The 18,757-nt window shown below is 40.9% G+C and overlaps 1 pseudogene; it reads right to left on the bottom strand.

Annotated features, from left to right (window-relative positions):
- Nucleotides 1–8,403: 8,403 nt before the first annotated feature.
- LOC112319738 (importin subunit alpha-1 pseudogene) lies at nucleotides 8,404–10,022 on the bottom strand (annotated as a pseudogene).
- Between the last annotated feature and the right edge of the window lie 8,735 nt (nucleotides 10,023–18,757).

Genomic DNA, 18,757 nt, shown 5'->3' with positions numbered 1-18,757 from the left:
CAACAAAGTTATCAAAACCTACTCTGCACATAACTCTTTGTATGATACCAGGAGAACACAGTGACAAGTTAACCTATTCTTTAAACTCTAGGAAAACAAAAGCTAATAAAGGCCTACAGGCAACTCATAACTACTGAAAGAGTCACTGGATAAAATGGGGACACATAAAAAGAACATGTAATTCAGTCTCAGAGGGTCAGAGAGGCCACAGGCAGGAAGCGTCAGCTTAGCCAAGATCTGAGGGTGAGTAGGAGGTAGCCAGGGGAGGAAGGAAGGGCTGCGTCTGTGCTGTGAGGAGTTTCCATGTGACAGTATAGAAATAAGAGAGAGTTGTGGAGCTGCAGGGTCATCAGTCTTGCAGAAGTTTAGAGTTCAACGAAAGATGAGGGAGATAAGGCTGAAGAGATAAATAGTAACAATATCCTGAAGTGTCTGGTACCTCTACTGAAATTAGAAGGGCGGCATAATTGTACACATTCAAGTCTCTGGCTTCTGGCCCCCTTGTGGATTATTTGAGCTGAATATTAGGTTCCAGATGTTTTTTACAAAGCCATCCTCCCATCTTGTACGGGGCCAGACTTCCTTAACAAGACTAGTTTGTCGTAGCACCTCCATGGCCCCCCAAAAGAACCTTTTCCCCTCAGGTGTGCAATGTGGTCTTCTTTCTCGTGTTTTCCATCCTTGGTCCATTGGGGTAATGAAACCTTCCCTGGCTTGTCATACTTATTTTTGGTTGGTAAATTATTGCTAGTGTGTGAATACGTCATTCTCACCCTAAAATTCTGTGCAGAATCTTAGGGCCCATGCAGATCATTCATAAAAACAAGCCCAAAACTGATATAAGATTTGTGCAGTATGTGGAGAAGGTGCTGTGACTGTTCGAATGTGTCAAAAGTGGTTTCTGAAGTTTCTTGTACTATTGATATTTTGGCCAAATAATTCTTTGCTGTGGGGCTGTCTCATGCTGGAAGGTGTTTAGCAGCACCCCTGGCCTCTACCCACTAGAAGCCAATAGCGGGAGATAGCTGACATACTCAAAATATCCAAATCAACAAAGCTATTGGTGAAAATGAAAAATATGCCTTTAGTAGAAAAAATGTAACGGGTTTTGGCCAACCCAATACTATCCGGTACTCAACCCTCTATTCCTCTTTCTCCCTCTACCATAAACTTTTGAAGCCATCTTGGAGAATGGAAAAATGAGATGATGAATAAACCTGGAACCTTGAATCACTACTTAGACGGCAGCCACTAACCAATCAGGAGTACTTATTTTATTCTTTTCGTAAAAGAACAGTAGATGTCTGTCATATTAAACCACTGAGATTTAGGAATTAGGGTGGGTTTTTTTGGTTTTTGTTTTGTTTTGTTTTGTTTTTTTACAGCAACTAGTATTACCCTAAGCAATATGTGCAGATACTAATCGGAGGAAACAGGATTTGAATCGAGGTGTGCCTTGCCCCAAAGCATATGCTCTTAACCACTTCTCCACTCTCAGACAGTATAATGCCTCCAATATGTTGCCTCTGGGGTTGCCATAATAGGGACACTATATTGGAAACTAATTACCTGCAGCATTTGCAGAATAGTCCCCAAGCCTCAAGTTCAGTGCTGATTCCATGCAGAAGGTATACTTATTCTCTCACTAGGAACTTAGACTCATAGAAAATATACAGTGAAAGACAAATACCATATGGTCTCACCTATAGGTGGAACCTAATCAACAAAACAAACAAGCAAGCAAAATATAACCAGAGACATTGAAATAAAGAACAAACTGACAGTAACCAGAGGGGGGCGGAGGGAGATAATGGGGAACAGAAGGGGCAGGGTCATCAGGGAACGTGTGTAAAGGACCCAGGGATAAAGCCAAAGGGGGAAGGATTAAGGGTAGGAGGTGAGGATGAGTGGGGCAGAGGAGAGTGGTGACAGGAAAATGGAGACAACTGTACTTGAACAACCATAAAAACATTTTTTAAAAGAAAATATACCGTAATTTTCAGATCATAAGATGCACCTAGGTTTTAGAGGAGGAAAATAGGAAAAAAAATTTTGAAGCAAAAAATGTGGTAAAATATTTAATAACATCTTTTAAAGCAGAAATCCTGTAGCGAGCCAGGTAAGCTACATGTGGACTATAAGATGCACTCCCATTTTCCTCCCAAATTTGGGGGGTGTATCTTATAGTCTGAAAAATATGGTACCTAATAGATTACCAAAGGGGACAATGGTCACTCCTTCTTTATGACAATGTATTTATTGATATAGTAGTTTCATTGATTAAAGTCATTTTAACAAGTGTACCCAGAAACAAATTATTTGGACTTCACTGACTAAATACAAGTCATTATTTGTCATCTAGTGCTATGGGACCTAGGGGCTTACATGTGCATTGGAATTGGGCAAAATAAAAGGGAAACAAATCCTCCTTCTGGGTCATTCGTGATGATGGGGATGATACCAATCATCACCAAGGTGCAATGACAACCCATTTAGTTTCTCCAGAATTTTGGTCTAAAAGTCTTTCATGGAAATGCATCTCCGCGGATGGCAAAATGGTTGTGGTTGGGCTTCTTGGTGCATTCTGACGTCACAGACCTTCCCCTTCGGCCCCTTAGTGCCCCTGAACTGAGGAAGATGATTTGCCAGTGGGATTCAGGAGCAAATGCTACATTTATAAGGCCTTTGAAAAATCTGTCCTGTTAGGGCTTCATCTACTAATTATTTCTCAGATATGGATGTAATATAGGAATGTCACTCTGAGGCAATGTGTTGTTTTGAGCTGCAATGTGAAAATTCTCTGGTTTTACCAATAGACCTAAAACTAGATAAAGTAAAGAGCTCCTCACATCTTTTAACTATCTTGAGTAATAAGAAGAGATTTTCTGGTTTGGTTTTGTCGTGGTTGTTTTTGTGTGTGTGCATATGTGTCTACCTGCTTGAACTTATTAATAAGCCACAAAGTCAAAATCTCAAAAGATAGAAAAATCCCACTTGGGCAGGAAATATAGGAACCAAAATTTAAACTACCTGAAAATGACTCATTTTAGAGCTTTTCCTAGAAATAGATTGTGATCAGCAAGCAGAAAGGTAATAGTTTAATGTCATAAAGAAAGCAAAAAGTTCAGAAAAAGGAGGCTGAGAACTCCCCAAACTTTATTTCTTCCACTTCCCTGCCCTGGGCCAGTGTGATAATGAAATTTTATCTTTATATTGCATGCATAATGTAGAAATAAAATGAAATAGTATCTTTTAGTCATGGCTCTGTGGCATTAACATATTTTTACATCTCTAATATACCTTTTAAAGCCAAGCAACCTAACAATAAAAGCTTTTAAAATGTTTCAAGTTGATGGTAATAATTCATTTACAAACTTAGTTGGTGCTGTCTCATTTAAAACTCATTTCCATGGTATATGAGTAGTCCTCGTTTTTAATATTCATCGCACTTTGTTTGAATTGAATTTCTCGTGCTCATTAATCACATGCAATATTGGGAGTGGAACCTCAAACTAACATTGCCTCCCAGAGAGTGGCCTTTTCACAGCTTGCCAGAGTACATTAAGTATTAAAATACAGCAGGAGAAATTATTCCTCCGTGCTCAACTGTTACGTAAGGTATTTCACAATGTATATTATACTGCCTGAGATATTTTGTGAGACCCATGTTATCACCCCCCTTTCTTTTTCTGTAGTAGGAGAAGCGACTGCAAAACAAGATGATGAGAATAAATTAAGATGCAGTTATCTTAGGTCTTCCCCATGTTTCATAGACCTTATTCATGATGGGCGGTAGCTGGGGAATTGCAGAGCGCAGGAGAGGGGCTGGAAAAAAACATCTTCTGCTTTTTCCTACCTCAGGGGAATGCTTTCTTATACCCTTCCCTTCCAAACCAAGGAAAGAAGAGAAGTTGCTCAGATTCTGGAGCATCTGTTGGACATCATTCTCCAGGAAGGGGTGCTATCCCCTTGGGCCCTAGCTGTAAGCCAGGTGTGTGTATCGTTAAGCTTACCAGAAATCTCCACTTGCAGAGTTTCAGGTCAATCTCAATGGAATACTTGGATTTCATTTTTGCCATTTGTGGTTCTGTTGGGAACCTCATAGAAAGGAAGGCAGGCTATAATTTGGGACAGAATTATGGTATTCCAGGGTCCCTTCACCAAAGTACCATCTAATACAGTCCCCCTCGTCCCCATCTCGCTGTAACAACTTACAACGCCACATTTGCCTCTTCCCATTTAAACAAATTTAAACAATAAGTCAAAGTAGTATTTATTGCATTGATGAGGTCTAGACTTGACAAGTCAGCAGATAAAGGGGCTTGCTTATTTTTAGCAGGTGAAGAAGAATTAAATAAATTCTACCTATAGGTTGTGACCTAGTTTTTCAGCCAGCTGAACATCTAGAAAGCATTCTTACTTATAAATGTACTGTTGCCCAGAAAAAAAAATAAGTACCCTTTGTGTATTTAGCTCCACTCCCACGTTCAGATAATACCACCAAAGCTCGTAGTCAGAAGATTGACGAGAGTAGACATGAAAATTAGAAGGTCTGCCCTTTCCATTGCGCAGGTGCTGAGTTACCTAGCTCTGTCGCTGTCGTGCTCTTTGGGTGTTTCATCAAAACAGTGGTAGAGAACGAGGCACCAGTATGTCAAGTTATCAATGTCCATCTTACAGGATGGAAATTATTTTGAAAACCATGCCATCTCCCGCCAAATATTTGCCATTTAAAAATAAGGTACCAAAAGTTTAATAAAATGCTCCAAATTCCCCTGCCTTAATCCTGAATCTTAAAAAATAGTCTGTTATGTCAAGCAGGCATATGAGAAAATGAGGGAAAATGGCTACTACACTCCACATTTTTTAATGAGGATTACAGAAGTGGAAACAGCCACAAAAAGACACATTCAAGGTCAAGGTCAATGGAAGCAGAGATTCCGGATAAGAGAGAACCAGTAGAAACTCGGTGCTCACAAGAAACCAGAGATAGTGAAGGAGATTCTGAGTTTCCCTCCCACTGTACCTGCGACTCACACCACCTTTTAAAAGCCAGTGAACAAGAAAATCGCAGGAGGCCGAAAGGCTTTGGAACTCCTGGCAGCTCACAGAGAACGTTCCTTTGGAGTGTTTAGCTAATGATGCTGCCTAAAGACAGCAATTTTCATGTCCAGCCGTAAAGGCAGTTATCAGGCCGTGTTGCTACAGAGGCCGGATGTAGATTGAGCCAGGCGATACTGCCAGGAGGATAAGAAAGCCTGGCTCCCTATCCCATCATTGGGAAGCTGCTAGCCAGTCATGCTCCATCTCTGTGTGTGTCAGCTTCCTCGGGTGGAGATAACAGCCCTACGTCCCACACTGGGGTGTGGGAGAGGTCAGATGAGATACTGCCCAGGGACTGCAGAGCCAGAATTCTACGCAGAATTCTACGACTGCACCGCCACTCTGCCCTGGGCACTGAGGTATTGAGAATATGTGGAGGGATCTCTTTCAACCTGTTCCCATTGTAGAGATGGGAAAACTGAGGCTCAGATGTAGTATAGGATATTACAAGAAAGCTAGTGATTAAACAGAGTTCTAACCTTACATCACCAAGAAGTCACATAAGCTGTGTAATGGAAGTATGTGCGGTGACAATAAGGAATTCGGAAGCCCAGCACTAAGGTGGGTATGCCACCTCTGCCTGAAACTGCCAACAGTTTTCACAGAAACCCCAGGGCACGTGTGTCTGCTGGAGCCAGCAGGCCACGAGGACAAACACCTGTTTCAAAGGTGAAGCGGAAGTTTATTTCAGGCGATTTGGTAAATCCCCAGGCTCTTCCCAAAGTGGGAAGCCTAGGAGGCCTCCTATTTGATGCTCCAATTCTTTAGCAGGAAAAAAAAATCTCTGGGCTTCATCGTTGCTCAAGGTGAGCTGAAATAGGGCTCAAGACCAGCTGCTCCGAGGCACCTGTGTTTACTCACGTGCACTTTCCCCAAGGGTCACGCAGCAGCGTGGCCTCTCTGCCAGCAGTCGGAAGAAGGCTCTGGAAGGCTTCCTCTGATTGTTTAAAGCCTTTCACTGTGGCAGGGAATAATGACCACTGCCAGGCATAAAACTCTCTTTTCAACACAATGGAAACAAATGATCTTTTTCATTCTGATCATCTTCCGGCCTTGACGCGGAGAAGGGGGACTCTGGAGACTGCCAAAGATACCTCTGTGGTCTGCTCTGTATCTTTAAGAAATATTAGAGACATAATTAAATTAGTCTGAATCTATTAGGCCATGTGCTGTTGTAGGACAGAAAGCTTTCTAGCTCACACCTGAAATTTACAATCTGTAGGGGTTGGGGGAGCTGTCCTTGAGTCCTCTGAAATCAGGTACAAAATTATGCCTTTGTCTGCATGTTTTAGGAAAAGGTCTCCAAAGCTTGTCTCAGATATTAACAGGGCCCTATACCACAAAAATGTTAAGAGCTGCTCATCGCCACCGCCCTCACAGGACACTGAATGAATCTCAGCTCTTGCTCTAGCCTCGCAGTTACAACACAGCTAACCTCTATGCTGCAAGGGCTCCCGACCTGGTTCCCTCGGCGGGAGCAAGTGAGCAGAGCGCATTGCTTCGTGACGTTACAGAAGTCCTAGGGTGTCTTGCTTCCGAAATGGCTGGATACAGGCTTTTACACAAGATCACTATGACTAATACTTTTTTCTTTCTCTCTTCATCTACACTCCCCGTAATGCACAAGTCAGTCCTCCATGGTAAAGAGGTACCCAGCCCCCAATTCAATAGCACTAAGCTTGGGAAACCCTGCTCTAGCCAACACAATGAGGTCTGACCGATCAGGCCTGGAACTCGTGGCTATCCCTGGAATGGACAAGAGGGCCCGACAATAAGAAGTGTAGAAGTGAAGGTTTCCAAAAGAAAACCAGGGAGGAGGAGAACGGGGGAAAGATGGGAAAAGGTCATTAAGGAACATGTATAAAGGACCCATGGACTAAGCCAAAGGGGGAAGGAGTGAGGGGGGGAGGTGGGGAAGTGGTGGGAAAATGGAGACACCTGTACAGAAACAACAAGACTAAATAAATAAGTAAAAATAAAAATCTCAAGGAAAATCAGGATGTAGATGCCAGAGGAAGGAGGCATGTTTTCCCAACAGGCAAAATCCAGAGACGTCTGCTGAAGCAGTATTGTTAAAAGCTCTTTATCACTGAAGACTTATGATGCATCCAGAACAGAACTACACTAAGTATATTCTGGCCTTATTGGTTTAAGTCTCACAAGACAATATAGTTACAATGATATCCATTTTATAGATGAAGCATTTAGGGCTCGGGCAGCTAATGAGAGGCAGAGAAGTCTATGAAACTCATGCTCTCTGACTTCATAGTCTGAGTGCTCTCGTGTTATTCTGTGTCCTGAGGTTCTGTCTGGTGGAGGAAAAAAAGTTCTACTACTTATAAAAATAAGAAATAAAAGGATCTTTTCAGTTGGCTACTCAGAGCTGTCTCTACCTGAGTGCAGTGAAAAGAATACTTGTCTTACAAAGATATGACAGGGTCACACGTATTCTGCATGTTACATGAACATGTGCACTGGCTTCCACATGTATATTTTAGGTCATTGAGTAATTTCACTTTTTCTTGCATGAATCAGGTTTATTTAGACAAAGCAGACATCTTTTAGGGTGTAGATGTCCTGATTTCTTGCCTATTCTTTATCACAAATGTCAAATTTCAAACTGCTTGCCACAGGGCAGGTCTGATTTACTCTCCTCCTGGACTTCGGTGAACTGGTAAAATCGAAAGTGATAAATTCGTCTAAAAAGAACCGCACAGCCCTGCATTTGCGTGTGTGTGCCTGTATGCGTTAGGGGCGGGGTGAAAGGGTGATTGGCTTCAGTAGCCAAGTCTTGTAAACTGATTCTGTCTCTGTCTCTGTTATTGTGGCTTGTTTGTAAATCATTCCGACAGATTTCAGTCACTTTTAACTGTTATTATGGACATTTCTAAACATAGAATCTACAAACACCCCCATCTACCAATTACCACACCGCAATACCCATCAGTGTTTTTTGCATTCTTACTTCATCTAATTCTCTAATTCTTTTCCTGGCATATTTGATAGCAAATGTCAGACGCACTATTGTTTAACCCTAAGATTGTTTTTTTTTGGTGAAACTTAATCTTTATTTACAAGACACTGTAAGATAGGAAATTCCACATAGAAATAAGAAACTCATTGAAAGGAGAAGTTTCATACAGTATGTACAGTTTGGAACTTTTCAAGTATAGTTTCATTGTAAAAAGTGCTACAATAACAAACCGCATTTAAAAAGAGTTCTTGGTAGAGAAACAGTAAGACAAACTCATACCGAACATAGCACACAACAAACAACGTTTTATGCCTCAGCTGTACAATCTAAAAGTTAAAGGCCCCGGGAGCGCCATCCTGAACTTGGAACATATAGCCATCAGAGGTAGTTTCTGGCACAACATTTTGATCTTCCTCCTCTACAGAGAAATATTTCTCAATCAAGTTTAATGAAGCTTTGTATACAGATTCATTGCCATGGTTGTGTAGAGCTTCAATTTTGTCCAAACCTCCACATTCTTCCATCATTATACTAAATTTCTCAGTTTCACCTGGTTTCTCAGTAGCCTGGCAGATATTTGAAATGGCATCCAGAATAACCAGAATAATTTTGGTATCCTTCATAGTTAAGAGGTTCACCAATGGTTCTATTATGCCACAGTGAACAAGGTATACAATCTGATCGACTGTTCCACCACTCGTATAGTTGGTCACAGCCCATACAGCTTCCTTTTGTGTCTTAAAGTCTGCCTTAGAGAGAACAACAACGAGGAATGGGAGTAATCCATGATTCACAACTTGCTGTGTCTGGTCCTGGCGGCCAGCTGTGATGTTTGACATTGTCCATGCAGCTTCCTTCGGAATATTAGTCTTAGAGTTCATTAACAGGCTGGGAAACACAGCAAGTGCTCCCACATCTATTACAACCTGAGTCTGTTCATCTGCCCCAGTGACAATGTTTCCTATGGCTCTTAGCGCAGGAGTCACAATTGGCAATTCAGTAGCTCCCAGGAGCTTCACAAGCTGGGGCACAACTCCTGTTTTCACAACCATTTCAATCCATTCATTTGGGCCATCAGTAAGGTAGGAGATGGCCCAGCAGCTATCTGCTAGTACTTCTGGGTCATCATGATGCAAGAGATGAACTAAAGTAGGAAGAATCTGCTCAACAGCATCTAATGGGAGGGCGCAGGATTCTTGTTGCGACAAAGGTTTGACAGTGTCCAGGTAAGATTATGTAAGTAACCACATGCTAAAGATGACATATCAGGAACTGCAAGAAGAGCCAACAGTGGATCAACTGCACCGTACTTGATAACCAAGTCTTGGAAAACTGAACCATCGCCTGCGATGTTTCCCAGAGCCCATACAGCTTGTTCACTGATGTGAGCATGGAGAGATGCCAACAGAGAAATGAATGCTGGGATAGCAATTCCATCTACTACAGCCTTGGTCTGTTCCGATGTCCCGGAACCAATGTTAGTGAGGGCCCAGGCAGATTCAAACTGAATGGGACTACAGTCAGTTCTGCCCAAGAAGGACACAAATTTGGGAATCAAACCAGCCCGGATTACGTTGTCTATCAGTGGCTGTTTTTCCCTACAAAGCAGTTTCCTTGCAGTCTGGGTAGCTTGGAGCTGGCTTTCCAAATTGTTGCTATTTATGCCTTTGACAATGTCCTCAACAGACCAATTTATAGTGCCCTGGTTGTTGCGGTTTTCCTGTAGTGGAGAAGTAGCATCATCAGGAAAGGAGCTCACATTTCTCCTTTTCAGCATCTGTTCAGCCTTCTTAGCTTTTCTCAGCTCCACATTAACTTCTATTCAGCGACGCCCCATTTCTGTACTGTCTTTCCCCTTGTTCTTAAATCTGTTAAGGTGGGCAGCTGGTGAGTTAGCATTCTCATTGGTGGACATGGTTATGAGACAAAGGGAGATAGCTGCACAGCCGGCTTTTCACAGGAGATGGTGTGAGGCGGACAGGCTGCGGTTCGGTTGCTCTGACTCTAAGATATTTTAATGGGTATTTTAAAATGATGTTTTCTTACATACCACAATGCCATTATCAACCTAAAACAAAATCAGCTCCAATTCCTTTAGTTTAATACTGAATCTGTGTTTAAATTTCTCTGATGAAGTGTGTTTATTCTCGATTTGTTCAAATGAGTGTTTAAGCTGAGTTCCCTAGTGGTACTAAGTTAACACTTAAGTATTAACGCTTAGCTTGTCACTAAGAAAGTTACTGTTTAAGTCTCTTCTAAGACAGAACACTGTTCCTCTCCTCCCCCATTTTTGTGCCACCTTTGTGCTAAAAGGTCCACAGGAGACCTGCCGCTCTGCATTCTGGGTTTTGTAGTTTCACTTATCGTGACTGTTTTTTATAGACTAGAATGTACAGCTAAAACTGATCAAATCCAGGAAGAATTTGAGTGTTCAAATCTACTGTCATGTTATATTGTATGAGGGGACACGTCTCGCTAAGTCCTTCATTGACTTCCACTTAATGACTTACCACAATTTGATGTAATGGTAATGGAAGGATGTAATGATTCAAGGAAATAGTCAAGTAAATGACCATTTGCTTGAATAAACTGTTTTTGTTGTGAATTAGAAAATGGTTGTTTTTCTAATTCTGACATCTCTTTTGCATTTATGAGATGGAGTTCTCTCAGTGCCCAGGGCCATTTAATTCCCTGAGGTAGGAGTCACAAGGCAAAGGAAGATCTTTATGTACAATATTTATTGCTTTTTAGTTGTCAGTGTCCAGAGTAATGGTTAGTATACTAGCAATCTTTCATGGTGCCCAGTGATTTGTATTTTGTTTTATATTTCCTTATTTTGAGAGGAAGGGTGTATATTTTCTTAGGAACTCATGACAAATTTGTTCGCTTAGGCTGTCAAAAAGCATTCCTCAGCCTCTCAGGTACCTCTGGAATCAGAAAAACAAACTACCCAACCACATTTTTACACCACCAGAGGAAGAAAGGCCCAAACACCGAGCCGATTAATAAAGGAAACCTGTTGGTAGCAGAAAGTCTGCCGTGAGTAAAACAACACTTCAAATTATTTTAATCACTTGCACCACATATATGTAGGATGCACAAAGTTTGCTTTTAGGATATATTTTTGCGACGCTGTGTCATGGATGTGTCTCTTACCAGACAAGTGTGATATTTGTACTGGAGAAGACTATCAGGAATTTTTTGCTGGGTCACATACTTCGGTTGGTGCTCTCTCCCTCGGAAACTGAGAGGTCTCCCTGGCTGCTTCGGAACAGCAGTGATGACTTAGCCGCTGCGAATTGCCCACCAAGGAGTTGGAAATGGAAGGCCAGGGAATAGTGTAGGCGGCCGCAAGAGGAGTGTTCGTGGGCTAGGTTAGGATCCAGAGCAGAATTTTGTGGGAAATGTAATCATTTACCAAAAATTCCAAATAGTATTACTATAGATTATGCTAAAGCAGTATGTCTAATAATGTTCTTTTAACTTTTTGTATACTTAATTGAAGGTCATGTCCCAGGAATATTAGCTATAAAACAGAGACATACTGCTAGCTTTACTGCTCCTGAATTCTGTCAAATGATATTACTCTTCATAAACTGTGATTTATGGTAAGAAGTCCCTTTCGTGCCATCTGCTGCCACAAGAAAATGGCAGCGGCTTCACAGAGAATCCAGCAGGCTCTCTGCTGAATATTTACAACATGGTCCAGGGGGAAGCAGGGAGCAAGAAGCCTCAGCCAGGCAGCGGCCAAACAACAGCAAGCAAGGTTCAAACAAAGGGGCCTCTTCTGCCACCATTCAGGGCCATCTGTAGATGTCAAGGGTATTTGCTATCCTCGCTGTTTCTAATCCTCAGCGTTTTAGTGGGCTTTTTCTCTTTTTGTGGCTTTTCATAACTGGAAACTCCTGTGTTGCAGGAAGTTCTCTATCTTTTGAGCCTTTGTGGGGGAAACTCGTCTGGATAAGGCTTTCCCAGGTCCTTTGCCACCAAGACACACACACGTGGCTTATGCTTTGCTTGTCAAAAGCAATAACCTGACAGAAGCTAGTGACTCAGAGAAAGAAGGACAAGGGACAAACTGCAGTAAGAGCTTTCCAGGGGCAAAGTCACCCTGGTCTCTGGGGCATGGCTGCAGTGCAAGGCGTGACATTGTGTGTTCAGTGCCGTCCCCGCCAGGTTCAGGAGTGTGGCCTTGCCTGTCATGTCGGTTACCTGCATTACAGTCCTTCTTGCCTATTTTCCGAATCTGATTTTCCAGTCCTTCCCCCTGTGCCTCCGTGAGCTTTCATTATTGTTTTAATAAATTCCCTTTCAGCTGAGATCGACCGGCAGCAGTTCCCGTTGTTTACAGTTATGGCTTAGGAGCAGTGCACTCATCATCATCATTATCGTCTTCGTCATCCTTGAAAGTGAAAGGTTACTGTTCATTTAAGATGTGCCAGGTGCTCTGCAAAACACTTCATGGGCATTATCTCAAATAAGTCAGTAAAAAAAAAAAAGGTCTATTAGCAATTCTGAGAGGTCGGTACCATAAATATTCTCATTTCACTTTTGACAAAACTGAAGCTAGAAGAAATTAAGACATTCGGCCAAAGTTAATGAGCACAAAAGCTAGGATCTCAACCCAAGCTCTTTTAATCCCCATGTGGTGTACTGTTTCCATGAAAAGTAGTAATATCATTGATGTTGTTATTCTACTTCCTCACTCCTTAACACACTTTATTATTTCTAATCATTTTACCTTATGTAAATTCCCTTGCTGTTATAACAGCATTTGCAGTCCTGTTGAAATGATAATGGAGGGGATAATCAGCCTCATTTTACAGATAAGAAAACACCAAAGATACCTGAGTTGCTCAAGGTCATGTGCAGTTGGGAGGTGATGGAGACTAGGGTCGAACTGGCATCTTCTGACTCTCATTCAAATTTTGTTTCCCCAGTAAAATCCTAAAATAATTTCGCTTCCATTTCTGGTACATGGACCAGTTCAATAATGGAATCTATACTGCAAAACACTAAGGAAGCAGGGACCGACTGTTTTTCAATTAGGTTTGTATTTATTCCCAAAGGAGCTGTGATCCTAATATGTTTTCATTAAATACTTGGGGTGATAAATTGAATCAAGCCATATTGTATCCCTCACCCTTAAAAACACACAACTAAACACACACAGGGATTACTGCAGATACTGATAGGTTTTTATTTTCTTTTTAATATATAGCAGCTCAGCTTCCCTGAAAAATACCTCCTTTGTCTTGTCTGCCTTTAGAAAGTAATACTTAAGGCTAAAATACAAACTCCCACCCAAGAAAAACTAGAATATTAAATTGTTGACAAGAAAAAAATATGTATCCACAGGGCTAGGTTTATGGAAGCATTCATTTATCATAGTGAAAAATTACAAATAACAAAATTTCTATGTGAATCACGATGCCTTTGTTTTTTAATATTCCACATTTGTTGTTGTTTATTAAAAGCATTACCTTGGCTAAATAGCATTTGGAATTCCATCCAAATCTATGTAATAACAGGCTCAGATCCTTAGCGTCAGCTCAAAGACTCTGTCCACTGCCTTTCCCACCTTATTTCCTACAACTTTCTGCCTAGTTCACGCCATTCCAGCCACGTTGGTGTTCTCAGTGCTCCTTGAATACGTCAACAACGCTTCTCCCTCAGGTTAGTGGCATTTTCTCCTATCTCTGCCTTAAACCATATACCCCCAATACCCATCAGCTAGTGCCCTCACTTTACTGATAGTCCCATTCAAATGTCAGAGCTATATCGGGTGTATCAGAAAAGCAGGTACTGAGCATATAAATTAGCATCATTTCATGTTTCCTCCTCACCCTGCTTTATTCTTCTTCATTTCACTTCTATTTGACATAGTGTGTGTGTGTGTGGTTGTGTATTTTTTATCTTCCCACTAAAATACAGGCTTCCCAAACAAACCTTCTGTTCTCTGTTGGGCACCAGCACTAGACACATAATTATTGGTCAACAAATGTTTGTTGAGCAAAAGTCTGCTGGGTCTCATGTTAGCATACTACTGGATTTGTCGTTGAGTGTTTACTCTTGTCTTTTTGAAAAATCACCTTCTGTTCTCTGCATGGGAGAGCTGAACTTCGTGGGTCATTTTTCATCTTTTTGCCATTCCATATGGGGCACTTACTCTGTTCCTTATTACATTGTGTTTGAAGTTAGCGCTTCTTTCTTATGCTCCTTGACACTAGGTGGGATTGTTGGTCTTCCCCATAAATCACTTTGAATGTTAGCAAGTAGAATGCTGTGTATTTTAAAAAATGGATTTTATGAATCATACATGGAAATCAGTAGCAAGCCATTCAAAAAAATGGAAGGAAGGAAGGAAGGAAGGAAGGAAGGAAGGAAGGAAGGAAGGAAAAGAAAATCTGTAAGACTATTCGATCATTTCTCCCAGAAGTGAGAGAAAAACACTTGAATTTGTTTATGTGTTATCCTCATTCCTATGTTAGCTAAAAGGAACCAGAATAGGACTAATGCCTTTCCAGCATCCTCCCTGGAGGTGACCCTCTTTGGTGCCTTATCCAAGAACTGAAAACAATCTGAAAGCTGAACCAGAACTAGTATGAAGTTAGTCTTGAATAGGACTCATTTATAAGCCTGTATGTTAATTAAAAAATGTGAAACTCAAAGCAAAATTACAAAACAAATTAATTTTATACACTCAAATTAATTTCACTCAATTTCCTAATCTAAAACCAACATAAGGGCCATAATTGTGTATTAATGAGATGGATAAATAGATTTAAGCAGCAACAAAAACAAAGAAGAACGTTGGATGTATAAGCAGACAAACCTGTTTGAGACACAGCCCACACCATGTTAGGGGTGCGATCTCAGCCGAGATAACGGGCCTCTCTGAGCCTCAGTCCTTACGAACATGGGGTTGCAAAACAGAAACACAAAATAGCTTCAGAAGAATCGGGTTATGTTATTGTGATATCATGATTTATAAGAACTATACATTGGGTCCCCCGTTCCTGGCACAGGGCTCCTAAGACCCTTGGAATTTTCTGAGTGACTGACAGCCATCCATTAGCTCTCTCTCCATAGACTGACCATAGACTGTTAACAGCTGTCTCTCGCTGTTAATGAGGACTTTTGGACCTTGCCTGGGGTTGGGGCCTGGTTGTCAGAACAACCAACTTTGTGACGAGAGGGGTGGGACTTGCCGTGCCACCCTTCTAACCTCCGGGGACAGGGAGGAGCCAGAGATCGAATCACTTACCGGTGGCTCATGAGTTAATCGAACGTGCCTATGTAATGAAGCCTCCGCAAAAACCAGTAGGACAGGGTTTGAGAAGACAGGTGGGTGAACACGTGGAGGTGGGGGGAGCACATTGTGCTTGGAGAGGGCACGGAGGCCCCTTCCCCCACACCCTGGCCCTGCACGTCTCTTCCATCTGGCTGTTCCCGAGTTATATCCTTTTTTAGTAAACTGGTAGTCTACCAAGTAAAATGTTTCTCTTTGTTCTGTGATCTGCTGTAGCAAATGAATTAAACCCAAGGAAGGTCATGGGAACGTCTGATCTGTAGCCAGTCAGTCAAGTACAGGTAACAGTTGGCATCCTGAGTTGGAGGGGCGTCTTTGGAACCTCCAATCTGTAGCCAGAGGGTCAGAAGCTAACAACCTGGGCATGTTCCTGGCCTCCAAAGTGGGGCAGGAGTGTCTTGTGGGCCTGACCCCCTAAACTGTGGAGTATGATACTCTCTCCAGGCTGTTGATGTCAGAATTGAGTTAAACTGTAGGACACCCAGCCGGTTTCTGGAGAATTGCCTGGTGCTATGTTGGAGTAGGGGGATGGGGAGCCTCTCACACACATACTGAAATTGGGTCCCAGAACCATTATCAATTATTCATTGCCACATGGTGCATCTTCCTATACCAGCAAAGGAATTACTGACTTGTTTTCATTTAAGTCATATAAAGGTACACAGAGTAGATAAAGCTGAGAACTGTAACACCGGTGAAACTGCAAAGCTTCTCTTGCTCTGCTTCAAACTTACTTTCAACACCTGTTTCAGAGTCTCAGTGAATTAGCCGAAGTTGCAATGCAAATAACAAGGCAACCTTACCCACATCTGAAGTTTCCAACTGGAAACCTGCCTTCAGGGTTTCCTGCGTAACTTGCAATCCACAGATCACTGAAAGTTATCCAGGCACTATGAACTTTAAAAGGTCTCCAGAGAAAAACTATTCTAATGGCCCGATTTTATTGTTAGTAAAGCTGTAAGGAATTACTGCCAGTCCCTTATTGAAAAATGCATGAGACAAGATAATAAAAAGAGGGGATTGTACAATAAATCATTCTGACCAGGTATGGAAGTAATAAACGTAGATCAACGAAAAGGCTAGCACGTTGACTAATGGCACCAGCTCCGTTATTTCGGGGGGGAACAACCAGTCCATCCCTCTGCTGATCACGTGCCATTGCAGAAAACAAAGCCATTCCGGCCTGTATTATTGTTTTCACTGTTGCTGTAGTTAAAAAAAAAAAATCAACAAAAGTTTGACACTGGTTGGTAATAGGAAAAGCCCAAGTTTGAAGTATATTTAAATACACGTCTTGTGCAGTGTTGCTGCAAAAACTCTTCCCATTATTTTAATGATATTTGCAATGCTCCAATCACTCAAATAATAGCATCTGAAAAATTAATAGGTATTGTACAAAATTTGATATTGAAAGCCTTGGATGTAAATTTGATTGGGAAAGAATTTCACATAGGCATGAAGACTAAAAGCAGAGTTGCAGAAATACATCTCACAGCTTTTCAAATCCTCACCAGTTTTCACTCCTCATTTCAGTGAAAAAAAGAAAGTCATTTAACCAAATAAAAAACTTCTCAGACTGTCCTTTGGGGAGCCGCATTATTGGATTCTGTATTGTCCCCTGTAAAGTCAGTCGTAATACTGATTTAGAAGTTTTATGACTGAGTCAAATGACAGAGTTGGAATTATTCATAATTTGTGGCACCTGGAAGGATGAAATTGATCCTTAAAACATAGCTTTATTGAAGTATAATTGTTATACAATACACTATACATATTTAAAGTGTACAGCTTCATAAGTTTTGACATATTTATATACTCATGAAACCTTCACCACAATCAGATAACGAATATTTTTGTCTCCCACGGAAGTTGCCTCCTGCTTCCTTGTGGTCCTGTGTTCCCTCTCCTCCCTGGACCCACCCCAGGCAAAAACTAATCTGTTTTCTTTCACCGTCCCTGGGTCTGCATTCCCAAATGCAATCATAGTGTCATGCAGTAGATACGCTGTTGGTCTGCCTCCTTTCATTCAGAGGAATTTAGATTCATTCATGTTACATGTATTAATAGTTTACCCCCTCTTATTGCTAAGTAGAAATCATTATGTGGATAGTCCACACCTTGTCAGCTATGAATGGATATTTCAGTATTTCCGCTTTGGGGCTATTACAAATAAAACCTGCTATAATCATTATTGTCCACGTATCTATAGGTACATCAGCTTTTAATTCTGTTGGGTAAATAACTAGATAAACACCTAGAAGCAAAATGGCTGCATCATATGTTACAGTATGCTTAACTTTTGAAGAACTATAAGCTGTTTTCCACAGTGATTGCACCATTTTACAATCCCAGTAGCAGTGTGTGAATTCCAGACCCTCCACACCCTTGCTGACACTTGCCATGGTCAGTCTTCTCTAGTTTTAGCCATTCTGTAAGTTGCGTGGTGGCTTCCCATTGGGCTTTTAATTTGCATTCCCCTAGTGACTACTCTTACTGAGCATCTTTCCATGTTTGGTTGATTCAGATCTTCTGCCCTCTTATAAAAATCGGATGGTTTTTTATTGAGTTTTTAGAGCGATTTATATATTCTGGACACAAATCTTTTTAGCAGATATATACTTTACAAATATTTTCTCCCAGGGGATTCTCTTCACAGAATCTTTCAAAGAGCAATTCTTTTTTAAATTTTGATGAAGTTCAATTTAAAAATTTAGAACTACATGTTTGATGTTTTATGTAACAAATCTTTGCCTAACTCGAGATTACAAAAAATTTTCTCCCATGATTTCTGAAGTTTTATAACTTTAGGTTTTTATGTTTAATCCTAGGGTCCATTTTAAGACAAATTCTGTGTATGGTGTGAGGTATGGATCGAAGTTGACATTTTTGCATATGAATATCTTATTCAAGCATAATTTATTGAAAAGCTATTCTTCACTGAATTGTCTTTGCATCATTGCCAAAAATTAGTTCTTTTTGTGTGGGCTTATTTATGTGTGTCTTTATTTTGTTCCATTGATCTATTTATCTTTGTGCCAAAAGCACATTGTCTTGATTACTGTAGCTCTCAAAAAGCATTCAACTGTAAAAGAATGGGTCATTGATGACCTCTCGTTTCTATTCCATTGATACATATATCTGGATTTATGCCAGTAACAGTCCCCCCAACTAGTCTTGATTACTGTGTCTTTGTAGTAAGTTTATTTATTTATTTATTTATTTATTTATTTTTATTGCTGTTCAATTACAGTTGTCTGCATTTTCTGTAGTAAGTTTTGAAATTGTGAAATATGAGTCTTCCAACTTTTTTCTTCTTTTTCAAGATTGTTTGGCTATTCAGGGTCTCTTGAATTTCCATACAGATTTCA

This window comes from Desmodus rotundus, chromosome 6 (genome assembly GCF_022682495.2).
Source record: "Desmodus rotundus isolate HL8 chromosome 6, HLdesRot8A.1, whole genome shotgun sequence".
Classification (NCBI taxonomy): Eukaryota; Metazoa; Chordata; class Mammalia; order Chiroptera; family Phyllostomidae; genus Desmodus; species Desmodus rotundus.
Note: the sequence above shows the minus strand (reverse complement) of the source record. Positions and strands in the feature narration are given on the sequence as shown.